Source organism: Hypanus sabinus, chromosome 3 (genome assembly GCF_030144855.1).
Source record: "Hypanus sabinus isolate sHypSab1 chromosome 3, sHypSab1.hap1, whole genome shotgun sequence".
Lineage (NCBI taxonomy): Eukaryota > Metazoa > Chordata > Chondrichthyes > Myliobatiformes > Dasyatidae > Hypanus > Hypanus sabinus.
The window spans coordinates 56,991,354-57,005,464 of NC_082708.1; positions in this window are offsets into that span (position 1 = coordinate 56,991,354).

Below are 14,111 nucleotides of genomic sequence, written 5' to 3' on the forward strand. Positions count from 1 at the left end.
AGATACCCAGCAAGAATGAGGGTCGCAACCAAAACATACCTTTGTTTAGAGCAGGATGTGAAAGGCAAGTACAGCACTTAGTATTAGGTAAAAGAGAAAGATGTAATTACAGTTGTTTCTGGATAGCAAAATTACACTTTGATGATAAGATATGGATTTAGCAAGAGTGAGCCAGTTGCCTGAAGCTAAAACTTAACAGATCATCAGCAGATTGACCTCTGAGATGTTGGTAAGCACTTGGATCTCAGCTCTTAGCGTCACGGGCTCGAGAGAATGGGAGGTTGTAACAGAATCAGCTGGCATATTAAGATTTAGCTTGTCCTCTCAAACATTAGTCAAGAATCTTTACTGCAAAATGTGGAATTTTGGTCTTGTATTACTTATTTATTTCCTAATCAGGACTTCTATATAAGTAGCTGTAATTGAAATACCGACTCATTACAAATTTAGCCAGGCCAGTGTAACCCTCGGTTCAGCTAGAGGCTTAACCTAGGGGATGATAGTCCCCAGCCCGGTCAAACTTAGAAATCTTGTTTGGGTGGATGCTGCATGATGTGTTCCCTGTTACAAATCAGTACTATGAAAGAACAAACAGTACATGATAAGTGATTAAATGATTGAGCTTTATAATTCTTCATTTGACTATATGGTTAGTAAAGAAACAAAAAAAGAAAAGGGCCCATTCTCATGAAACAATCTATGTGCAAACATTGGAGCTCACAGTTCGTTCACTTGTTCCCGTTGACCTCCTCTGAGCGTAGTCGATCCTCAGACCCTTGCTCCTCAGTCCACTCTGTCTGGCGGTCTTCCAACTCCCTCTCTCTTCATTGCTCACTGACTAAAGACCTTGAAATCCCTGCTCCCAGACACACTAGAAAACAAGAAAGAACAACATCCCACTCATTGACTAACATGCCCCGTTATCTCTAATCATAACCCAAACATTGCTGCTACAGAGAAACCATTAACGTAGCAGTGGAACATTACAGACAGGCCATTACATTAGCAGTGAAACCTTACAGCGTGTTTCACAAGTACTAGTCTTATAGCACACTATGTCACTGTAGTGGAACTTTGACCTTTTAATTCAGATCCCTCACCTGTCACTAAGCCAAAACATACATGTTGTGAAAGTTGTGTGTGGTTTTGGACTCTCCTTTATAGAAAGGACGTCAAAGTTATGATGCCTGTACAATATAATTGATCTAGGAATGCAAAGCTAAAGATGTTTTGAATATTTCCATAACTAGGAAGGTTAAGAAAAAATGTAATAAATGACAAATTATGTTTCAAAGCAAAGACCATACAATGCAAGTTTGTACATTGAATGGCAGGCCCCTAACTGAACATTCTAATGAAAAAAATAAAGGTGGTCTTCAATTTGGTGGAATCATTAAGTAAGTAAGGAGACAGAAATGGTAGGACATTGGATGCATTGACAGAGCGTATCTTGGAAGTAGTGACCTCCGCAATCTTTAAAGGGAAGGTGGCTGAATATCCAAAGCTGAGGTTGGAATAAGGATATAGGCAAAAAGAGAAAAAAACAAGACAATGGCATTAGATTTGGATTGTAAATTGTTGGCACCAGCATGCTGGGCTGAATAGCATCCTTACCACAGTGCCACTGGAGGCACTGCTTATTTCTGTTTCACTAGTCACACAGATTGTGGTCACATTTTTTTCATTAGAATGTTCAGTTAGGGGCCTGCTGCTTTCTGCAAGATTGGACATATTTGTGATCTCCTACTGTCCTTTCTATCAGAACCCTGCGAACCCAATCTGCCATGATAATGATGGACTGATTGCACTATCCCTTCCCTCTCACTGCACTTTGCCACAGTCTAATGTAGAGTAAGGACACAAAGGAGGAGTTGTAAAATATGTCATTAACACTGTCCTGTAGGAAATGAAAAGCTGCCAATGAGATAATTTTATCTGTTTTATCTGTCTGATGGACTTCATCATTCACCACTGGCCTATTGTTTAAAGAATGAACCTCATATTAGCTTTCTACTTCATAAGACTTCCTCATCTTACAGGAAGAATTTACTGGCTCCTTCAAGGATACAGGAAATATATTCTCTCCAGCTATTAATGAAAACTCAGCTGGGGTTTATATCTACAAAGTGCAACTTATTCTACATTTTCGGTGGTAATTACATAAGAAATCATGTATACTGAGAATTGCCAGCTGATAATTACTCTTGTGTTGTTTTTGTCCTGACAAAAATGAAGTGCCATTTTTTTAAAGTATGTTTTGCCTTTTCAGGAAATAATCGACACACTGTTTGATGAGTGAGCAAGAGATTTTTGAAAGTCAGATCTTTGTTGTAGTAATGCTTCTTTCATCTATTTGCTCATGAAGATAAATATTCAAACATAGGAGATTATGGCTTCAAATTCCAGCAGCAATTTATGTGAGGCATGCTGATAAGAGAAAATATTTTTTTTAACTGGTGTTCAGATATCTTACAGACCTCAGGTACTGCATGACTCATATGTTGGTGCATTTTTACCTTGTTTTAGCTGTGCTGAAGGTTGTAATGAGAAATTACTCCATATAAAAGCAAAAAAAATCTAATAAGGAGGTGGGGATTATTAACAATGTCTGTACTTTGTAGATTAAGTATTTTAATATACTTTCTATAACTCAGGAGTTTCCTTCTTATTAGGTCTAACTCTCATCTACTACCTATATATTTTTTCATTGTTGCAACTCAGGCAATAACGAATACAAATATTTAGAAATGAAAATAAATGCATTGCTTTTTCTTTTAATTTTAGTTTTCGGTATATAAGTAATTTTGACTGGCTTGACTGATTTTGGATCTAGCATCAGAGATGCAGAAGGCTAAGCTGAATGTTCAAACCATTCAACTTTAGTTACCCACAAGAAAATAAACATTTATGTTATAATTTGGGCATGGCTGGGTACAATATTTCTGCAAAGTGCGAATTTCTCCAGACATTAAAAATATCACTGATGATGTAATGCTTTTAAGGTCTGAAACTCCTGGAGATTCACGCTCCCAGAATCCTGACGGTGGAGATCAGCCTCTGCTTGTCAGCATGAAGGTTTTGTCATAGATCTGTCCATCAGAGTTATTTGTTTCATCCACAGCTCCGAGGGACACTAGCAGCACCAGCTTTTCATCACAAGCAGAATGCCCAAGCAACATCATTGCAATTATGATAACAGGAGGCTTGCTGATAATTTGCCTTCTCTTTGGGTCCTTTCCTCCCAGTATAGCAGACAGGTCCAGTTGGGAATTGAATTTATGGCACCTTGCACAGGTGAAATGATTTGAGCATTTTGAGAAAATGAAAGAGGATGGACATGGCCCACGTTGACTCCTGAATTTCCACCAAGAAATGGTGAAACATAATATGAGGATGTAATAAGTTTGCATCTCTTTCTTGGACCCACTGTAGACATATATACAGTACAAGGAAATTACTGAAAACCTACAAATTGAATTTTAATATTGTTTTAATGGTGATGTTTTCCACCCAAAGCCCTCATTAACAACAAATAAAGAAACATAGAAAAGCTAAGGTACAGGATGTGTGAGGGGAAAGAATGTTTTGCTAATATTGAAGACCAGTTAATGTCCTAGAGTTAGGTAAATTAATCATGGTATAAAACTCCTGTTATACAACATGGAGTACTGTCCCATACTGATGACTTTTAATATCCTCAAGTCATTCTTCATCCTAGAATATCATCTAAAATGTTATGGGCACTGGAAAGTATTGCATTGGTGAGAAATGGATACTTGGATTTAAAGTTTGACAGATTTTTGCTAGTCACGTTTGCAGCTGCCATTCTGGGCAAAATTCATTTTCAATGAAGCATCATTCAAAGTTCAATGTTTTAAGTAAAATATATTACCAGAATATATACATGTCACCAGATACTTTTCCTGTTGCCACACAATACTTCAATGACTAATCAATGGTCACCAAAGATCATTCATGTTATGGGGAAGGAGATATTAAAAATGCAGTTGATAATTACACAACAAAGTGAAGCTTCTTTTCAAATGCAGCAAGCAAATTTTTTAAATGATTGAGATGAAAGGAAATATATTCGAAAATGGGTTAAGACTAAAGACATACATTTCTCCACAACAAACGTGCTGCTAGTTTTGACACACCTGTCTGGCAATGATTAGAGAGGAAATGTTTCTCAAGCTTTAGGACAACAGATAATTGGTTCAGAGTTTTAAGACCATTAGACATAGGAGCAGAATTAGGTCATTCAGCCTATTGGGTTTGTTCCCTTTATGACTGATTATTATCCCACTCAACCCTGTTCCCCTTACTAATCCAGAACCAACAACTTCTGCTTTATATATACCCAATGACTTGGCCTCCACATCAATGAATTCAACAGATTCAACACCCTCAGGCTGAAGTAATTCCTCCTCATTTCTGTTCTGAAGGGATAGCCTTGTATTCTGAGGTTGTACCCTCTGATTGTAGACTCACCCACATCAGGAAATATTCTGTCCATAGCCATTCTATCTAGGACTTTCAATATTCAATGGATTTTAATGAGATTCCCTCTCCTTCTTCTAAACTCCACTGAGTATAGGCCTAGGTCCATCAAACACTCCTCATATGTTCAGACTCAGAAATAGCATCACTAATATCTGAGGCATTGCATTTTAACGATAACCTCAATGCCAAGTGTGATCTGACCAATCCTCATAAGTCACGGCATTTGTTCCCTATTTAGAAAATAGTCTACGCTTTTATTCCTTCTACCAAAGTGCATGACCATACATGCCCTTACAATGTATTCCATTTACCGTTTCTTTGTTGAAGTCCATGTCAATAACATCCACTGCCTTGCCTTCATCAATTTTCCTTGCAACTTCCTCAAAAAACTCTGTAAGATTGGTTAGATGCCATCTACCATGCAGAAAGCCAACTTAACTATCTCTAATTAGTCCATATTTATCCAAATACTCATATATCCAGTCCCTTAGAATATCTTCAAATAACTCTCCCACTACTGATGTCAGGATCATTGGTCTATAATTTCATGGTTTATTATTAAAGCCTTCCTTAAACAATAGAAGTATATTAGTTATCCTCCAATCCTCTGGTACCTTTCCAGTCACTGTCACATGTATCAGTATTACAGCAGACTAAAGGGAATTATGGAGCCCATGAAAGATGAGTTGTCCAGAGTTGATTGGAAAAGAACACTGGCAGGGGTAATGGCAGAGCAGCAATGGCTAGAATTTCTGGAAACAATTTGGAAAGCACAAGGTATATACATCTAAAAGAGAAAGAAGTATTCTAAAGGAAAGATGAAATAACCATGACTAACAGAAGTCAAAGCCAACGTAAAAACCAAAGAAAGGGCATGTAATAGAGCAAAGATTAGTGAGAAGTTAGAGGACTGGGAAGTTTTTAAAAATCAACAGACAGCAACTAAATAAAAACATTAGGAAGGTAAAGATGGAATACAAAAGTAAGCTAGCTAATAATATTAAAGATAAAACAAAAAGTTTCTTCAAATACATAAAATGTAAGAAAGGTGAAAATGGATATTAGACTGCTGGAAAACAATGCTGGAGAGATAGAAATGGGGGACAACAAAATAGCAGATAAACTGAATGATTTTTTTTGCATCAGTCTTCACTGTGGAAGGCTCTAGTAATAGGTAGAAGTTCCAGATGTCAGGGAGCATGAAGTGTATGAAGTTACTGTAACTAAAGAGAAGGTTCTTGGAACACTGAAAGGTCTGAAGGTAGATAAGTCACCTGGACCAGATGGTGTACTCCCCAGCATTCAGAAAGAGATGACTGAAGAGATTGTGGGGGCATTAGTGATGATCTTTCAACAATCACTACATTCTAGAATGGTTCCAGAAGACTGGAAAATTTCAAACATCATTCCACTGTTCAAGAAGGGACACAGGTAGAACATGAGGTCTCAAGATACTTGGAGGCACATGGGAAAATAGGCCATAGTCAGGAAGGTTTCCTCAAGGGAAATCTTGCCTGTCAAATCTGTTGGAATTCTTTGAAGAAGAAATAACAAGTAGGATAAACAAAGAGAATCAGTTGATTCTTTGAATCAGTAGAATCAATTGCACTTGGATTTGCAGAAGGCCTTTGACAAGATGCCATGCCAAGACCACATAACAAGTTACAAGCCCATGGTATTACAGGAAAGATTCTAACATGGATAATGAGGTAGCTGATTGGCAGGAGGCAAAGACTGGGAATAAAGGGAGCCTTTTTGGACTGTCAGTAGCTGCTGTGCTCCCTCCATCTGGTCAGAGAGCAGGACTATGTCATCTACAAAACCAAGATCTGTGAGTGTAACTGGTCTAGCCCTTTTGGTTCGTCTTGGTTTTATGGTAAAACCAAGGTTGTCATGATCTTTGGTAGTTTGACAAAGAGCATAATCAAGGATGATTATAAAGATGTAGAGTGCCAGAATGCCTCCTTGCAACACACCAGCTAGGAGCTCAAACACTGCTGTTTCTCTGTCTGATGATAAAACTTCCGCCGTAGTCTTGGTATAGCTGGACTCTATTGCTCTCAGTAGTCGGTCTGGCACTCTGTAAACTTTCAGGATCTTCAGTGTTTTACCTCGGTGAATGGGGTCAAAAGCTTTGCAAATATCGATGAAAGTCAGCACGGCTGGTAGGTTGTTCTTCTTGACTTCCTCGATGATTCTACAGAGAGCAAGTATTTGCATGACTGTTGTGTGCTTCTGCCAAAAACCACTCTGATTGAATCTTAGCTCAGGGGCAATGGTGGTGAGAATAGGTAGAGGGCCAAATGTAGTTTGCATCAACCCCCCAGGTTAAGATAACTGTGCTCTGCCTCTGAACTCAGTGATGAATCCAGTGTTGGAATGGAGCTGAGGTTTGACAACAGCTGATATTCAACCTCCTCACTACAATGCACAGATACAGAAATCAGGGACAGGGTGATCTGGGATGAAGGATTCACTGAAAACTCCCAGCAGAACTGCCAGGGTCAAAATCTCTGATATTGGAGGGCATGCATTAAAAGTGAGTGGATAGTTCAGAGGAGATGTGTGGGTCAAGCTTTTCTACACGGAGAACTGTGGGTGCATGGAATACACTGTCGGGGTAGTAGTGGAGACACAATAAAGGCATTTGAGAGGCTCTTAGATAGGTGCATGAATGTGCAGAAAATGGAGGGGTATGAACCAAGTGGAGGCAGAAGGGATTGGTTTAATTAGGCATCATTAGATTAAGTAGTTCAGCACAACATTGTGAGGTAAGGGCCTGTTCCTGCACTACACAGTTCTATATTTTATGCTCAGAATGGAAACATAATAACGACAATGAAAAAAGCTATTAAACTAGCATCAGATGGAGATAGAATATATGGTTCTTCTCACATCACTTCTCACCCAACAGAGATTTTCCCTTTGTCCTTTTTACATTTCTCCCTCCTTCTCTGTAATCTGAAACAAATTTATTTTCTCTCTTTCTCAGTTCTAACCAAAGATCTTCAACCTGAAACATTAGTTCCATTTTCTTTCCACAGATGCTGGCTTTACTTCCAAAGTTTTTTTTTGTTTAAGGAAGTGCAGAAGTACACTTTGTACAATGAACACACAGACTTCTCCCGGTGCTGGACATCTTGAGCAGCACACTCAAAGTGCCAGAGGAGCTCAGCAAGTCGGGCAGCATCTACAGAGCAGAATAAACTGTCGATATTTTGGCTGAGACCCTTCTTCAGGACTGGAAAGGAAAAGGGCAGAAGTCAGAATAAGAAGGTGGGGGGTGGGAGGGGAAAGTTCAATCTGAAGGTGATGGCTGAGACTAAGTGAGGGGGAAGGTGGGCGGGTTGGAGGAGGAGGGAATGAACTGCAGACAGAATGTCAGTAGATGAGGCTATGGACAGACTTGTTTGTACGGGAATGGGAAGATCAACTGAAATGTGCTGCAGAAAAAGTCTACATCAGTAGCATTACTCAACTCTTCATCTGTTGCATTAATGACTACATTGATGCTGCTTTCTACACTTATGTATCATCTTTGCCTCCAATTGCCACCCTAACCTCAAATTTACTTGGTTTATCTCTGATATCTTTCTCTCCTTTCTCAATCCCTCTGTCTTCATCTCCGGAGGGAGACTATCTACTGACATCCTTTACAACCTGCTGCCTGTCACAGCTATCTTGACACTGCCTCAGCCAAACCTGTCACTTGTAAAAATGCAGTTCCCTTCACTCAGTTCCTCTATGTCTACTGCATCTATTCTCAGGATGCGGTTTCCATTCTAGAACATCTGAGATGTCTTCTTTTTGAAAAACACAGGGTTCGCCTTCCACCATTATCAATGCTGCCATCACCTGCATTTCCTCCATTTCTTGCACAGCAGACCTCACCCCATCCTCTTTCCATCACAACGGAGATAGGGGTTATCTTCTTACCTACCACCCCACTAGCCTCCACACCCAGGGAATGTTTTGCCACAAATTTTGTCCATCTCCAATGGGACTCTACCACTACGTACATCTTTTCCTCCAAGCATGTCTTTTCCACTCCCCCACCCCCCTCTCCACGCCCTCACAGTGGCTTTCCATAGGACCACCCACTATGTTTCCTTCCTTGTCCAATGAGATCAAACACAGATTGGAGCAGCAACACCTCATAATCCATCTGGGTAGCCTCCAACTTGATGGCATGAACATCAATTTCTCTAACTTCAAATAATTACTCCTTTCTTGCCACTTCTCTCATTTATCAATCTGCATTCTGGATAACTCCTCACCCCTTCCATTCTCTTTACTTGTCCATCACCTTCCTTTGGTTCCCCTCCTCCTTCCCTTTATTCCATGGTCCACCATCCTCTCTGATAAGATGCCTTCTTCTTCTGCCCTTTACTTCCTCATCTACCACCTCCTAACTTCTTACTTCATTCCCTCTTGCTCACCCACTGAACTCCTATGCTGTGTCCACCAGAGAAATTGGGATCTCCCATTGGCCACACATTTTAATTCCATGTCCCATTCCCATTCCGATATGTCAATCCATGGCCTCCTCGACTGTCAAGATGAAGCCACACTCAGGTTGGAGGAACAACACCTTATATTCCGTCTGGGTAGCCTCCAACCCGATGGCATGAACACTGATTTCTCTAACTTCCGTTAATGCACTTCCTCCCCTTCTTACCCCATCCCTAATTTATTTATTTATCTATGTACGTATGCATTTATTTATTTATTTATTTTGCCCTTATTTTCCTCTCTTTTTTCTCTCTCTGTCCCTCTCACAATCACTCCTTGCCTGCTCACAGTCTTCCTCTGTCGCTCCCCTCCCCCTGTCTTTCTCCCTAGGCCTCCGGTCCCATGATCCTCTCCCTTCTCCAGCCTTGTATCCCTTTTGCCGATCACCTTTCCAGCTCTTAGCTTCATCCCTCCCCCTCCTGTCTTCTCCTATCATTTTGGATCTCCCCCTCACTCTCCCACTTTCAAATCTCTTACTATCTAAATCTCTTACTTAGTCCTGATGAAGGGTCTCGGCCCAAAACGTCTTCTTCCTATAGATGTACTGTACTTCTTCCCATAGATGCTGCCTGGCCTGCTGCGTTCCACTAGCATTTTGTGTGTATTGCTTGAATTTTCCAGCATCTGCAGATTTCCTTGTGTTTGCGTCAATAAGCAAGTCCTTGGCTTTAATAATTTAATGTTATTATTTTAAATACTTTCTAACAATTAAAGGTATTTTAAAGTATGTTTATTGCTTGTTCATTTATTTACATCTTTTTTAATGATTTTAAGATATTATTATCACTAGAGACTTTTAAAATCAGTAATGAGCTAAGAAAAGGCCACCTTTGTGGTTTGGAGATACTGTAGCTCTTCAAGATCTGCAGCTTGAGGAGTATTTACCACATTGGTACCACGTAGTTCCAATTCACAGCCCCAGTAATGAAGCATGGAGCATGAGGGATCTACAAGTTTTTATGAACTAAGTGGAATGCAACCCAACAAATGACCAGATCCCCTCCCAGTGCTGTGAAAAATATACAACAGCACCCTCTAGTGGGCATGCGTGGAATATATTGAGAAATGGCAATGTTATTTAACTTCATTTGAAATGTTCTACTTAGGTAGTACTGTATGTAACAAAAGGCCTGCAATATAACATGATCTAATGTACTATAGTTGCAGCATACATAGACAATGAACCAGCATCAGGTCAATGTCACCTTGACGTTCTCATTTCTGATATGTGTTTTTGAACAGTTAACATGTGAATATCTTCTGCCTATGCCCTAAGATTTGAAGATCCTGAGTTTTATACAGTGATTTAATATACTACAAATATACAGTAATTTATTGGTGTAGGCATGTAATGAATGAATTCTTTCTGCTAGTGAAAGGGAGTAGACTTAAACATACTTTTGCTCCATCTTATGCTAGAACTGATCTTGATAGGAGTTTCTCCAGATTCTGTTTAATGTGTTTCAAAACTGTGTGCAAAATATTAGCAGCAAAACCTATTGATTCAGACAGAATGAGGGAATTGAATACAATCCCCACAAATCTAGCTATTCCAATTGTACATGTTAATTCAGCAGAGGGAGAGATACCTTCCTTATCATTTCTGAATATAGAGTGTTTACAAGGAAATATCTCCAGAGAATATCACATTTGGTTTCTGCAAGACAATCATTTTCTATCAGAGCATATTAAGCCACTGAACTATTTGCTTAGAAGTTAAGGTGTGAGCTGATCACCAGGTTAATCTCTTAAATTATGAGATGGAAAGAGTAGAATAACAGTAAATCTAATGGCATACAGGGCTGTAAGTAGAAGGCTGTTTACAGTTCCCCCTTATGTCTTAAGGAAAGGCCACTATCCCACTCTGTCTCTTCAGCACTATTATTTTATTTGCAGTCTCTGCTCACAATATGGACAATTCAGGTCAAGACCCTTCATCTGGACTGAAAGATAAAGGATATCCTCATATTTTAGTCCAGATAAAGGGTCTTGACTCAAAACATCAACTGTCCATTTCCCTCCATAGATGCTGCCTAACCCATGGAATTCCTCCTGCATCTGCCTCTGTAGCCTTTTATTTCCATTCTTCAATTTACTTTATCTAAATTGATAAGTGACATTTTCTAACCTGAAGATAAACTAGCAGTGTTTTGATAAGCTTTTTATTTCATCTCCAAATCAATCTGCATCCGATGTCAAACTGTGCCCAAAGTTAATGTTTATTAAGTACCCCAGGCCAAGTTATTGTTGAATGTAATTATATTAAACAATAAAAACTGAAGTATTTTAGACTTTATGGCTATCACTGCAAGCAACAAATGCAGTCTTTGTATTTATCACAACCTGAGCAAAACTGATCCTTATAATCATTCTTCATTAAATTAAACTGTTCTTGGCAATTAGAAATATGTAATTGTTGGTATGTTTCATGAAAATGCTTGGTCACAGAGGGATGGCAACTGAGCTCTGATAAAACACATGTGAATTGTTAACACTCCCTTAACTGCAGATCACACAGTTCTTCCATTAAACATTTTCTAGAGAGAAAAATATCGCCTTACTTTTCTCTGCTCCTGGAACTCCTCATCGACATTTATTTTTAGATCAAAAATTTTTATGACTTAAAGGTTAATTGACAGTGGGCTGCATTGTTCAATCCTGAGCGGCCTACGTTAGTCTTTCATTTTAACTTGCTACGTAACAATTATTGCTGACAGGACTAATGCAGAACAAATTAAGCGAGTTATGAAGATATTGCTGGTGTGCAATGGTGAGTGAAGAAAAGAGCAAATTATGACTGGGTCTCTTCTGGGTCAGTCAGCATTTCATTGTGAAAGACGTAAGTGGCTCTATCTGCTGGCACTTGGCAACTGTGTATTTGATAGATTGTAATTTTACATTACACCAACATTTGCGGACATGAGGACATCCTGTTATCACTTGTTGCTGTCAGGGCAACCATGTCAAGATTGCCATTAGCGGTCTGATTATCCTAAGTGGTTGATGCTGGAAATGAGGCTGTTCCTACACTGAACGACAGATGGCAGTGTTCACTAATATTTTGAGCACAGAATGCCAATGCTTGATTGTGAACAATTGCAGTGAAACTCATTTTTACTGAATTGACCTTATTACTCACATCCTTCACATACATGAAGAGTAAAAGTCTTTACATTATATCTTAGACTAATGTGCAATGTGAAATTTATAGTAATTTGTAATAAATAGTATGCACAACAGGACAGTCAGTATCTCGTAGAAATACAAATGTACCAGCTTTAATTAATCAGTCTAATGGCCTGGTGGAAGAAGCTGTCCCCGAGCCTGTTGGTCCTGGCTTTAATGCTGCAGTACCATTTCCCTCATGGTAGTAGCTGGAACAGTTTGTGATTGGGGTGACTTAGATCCCACCTTGGTCGTTTGGGCCCTTTTTACACACCTGTCCTGAATAGTGGCAAGAGTTTACTTGAACTGCAAATTTAATTTTTCAACTAAAGTAACTTTCGCAGGGTTGTCAATTAGTTGTCACTGGGACGGGAAAGGAAATACGATAAACAAAAGACTCACTCTTTTACAGCTTCAAATAAAGTAATTGAAGCTCGGATTAAAAAAAAATAATTGACTTTTGTGATAATCTCTACTTCTTCCTTAAAGCCTCATCAGGACCTCCAGATGAGGTCCTCCAATCCAAATGACTCAGTTTCACACCACTAGACCTTGTTCCGCTAAATTGCTTGAGCTTACAGATATATGTCTGCCATTCCCCCAGAGCTGTTACTTTACATTACAATTGTCTCCCTTTGCACCTTTTACTAAAGTATATAACTTTGAACTTCTTAACAGCAAAATTCACATCTTAGCTCAACTATTCTGTTAGGGCAGGGCTTACGTACTAAATCGTGTACATTGCTGACACAGCACATCCCTTCCCAATGAACTTAACATATTCTATGTGCATTTGAACAGAAGGGAGCAAGTATGTCAACACTCACCCTCACAGTCTCCAGTGTACCTCGATTTACCTTCACTGTCTTCTAGAGGGTGAACCCACAGAAAGAATCAAGCCTAGATGGTGTCCCTGGCCAGGTTCTTAGATCCTGTGCAGATCAGCTGGCAAGGGTATTTGCAAACATTTTAACCTGTCCCTGTTTCAGGCTCTTGCTTTAAGAAGACCACTATCATCCCATGAAAAACAATGTAACATACCTAAGCAACTACCACCCATCGACCCTGACATCTACCATCATGAAGTGCTTCAAGAGACTGGTCATTGCATGCATCAACTCCAGCTTTCCAGACAACTTTGACCTGCTGCAATTTTCCTACCACCAAACCAGATCTACAACAGATGCCATCTCCCTGGCCCTGCCCTCAACTCTGAAGCATCTGGACAGTAAAGGTGCTTACATCAAACTACTGTTTATTGACTACACTTCTGCTTTCAAGCAAACTCATCACCAAACTCTGAATGTGGGGAGTCAATGCCTCCCTCTGCATCTGAATCCTTGGCTTCCTGACTAATCAGTAAGTGTAGGCAGCAACACCTCCACCATGATTATTCTCAACGTGGGCGCCCTACAGGGACACGTACTCTTCTCTCTATTCTACTCTTCTTCTTGTATACTCATGACTGTGTGACTAGATTCCACTCCAACTCCATCTACAAATCTGCAGATGTTACAACCATGATGGACCACATGAGTTGGAGTACAGAAAGGAGCTAGAGAGCTTGGTGATAAGGTATCATGACAACAATCTTTCCTTCAATATCAATCATTGACATTAGGACAGGGGGCAGCGCACATGATACTATATACATTTGAAACCCCTTGGTTTCCTTGGCTGTGTAAGTCTAGGGAGGACACACACTCCAGTCCAGCCAAACCCGTGAGATTGAGACAGCTTGTCTCACCCCAAACCCCGGTTTGTGTGGATGCTGTGTAATTTACTACCCTGTTACAAGTTAATGCCACAAAGTAGCTGCATGCAATTAAAGGAATTATATTTATGAATCTTAATTAACAGGAAAACAAAGAGAAAAGGGCCCATTTTAATTAAACAGTCAAATGTGCACAAGTTGAAGCTCAACATTTCAC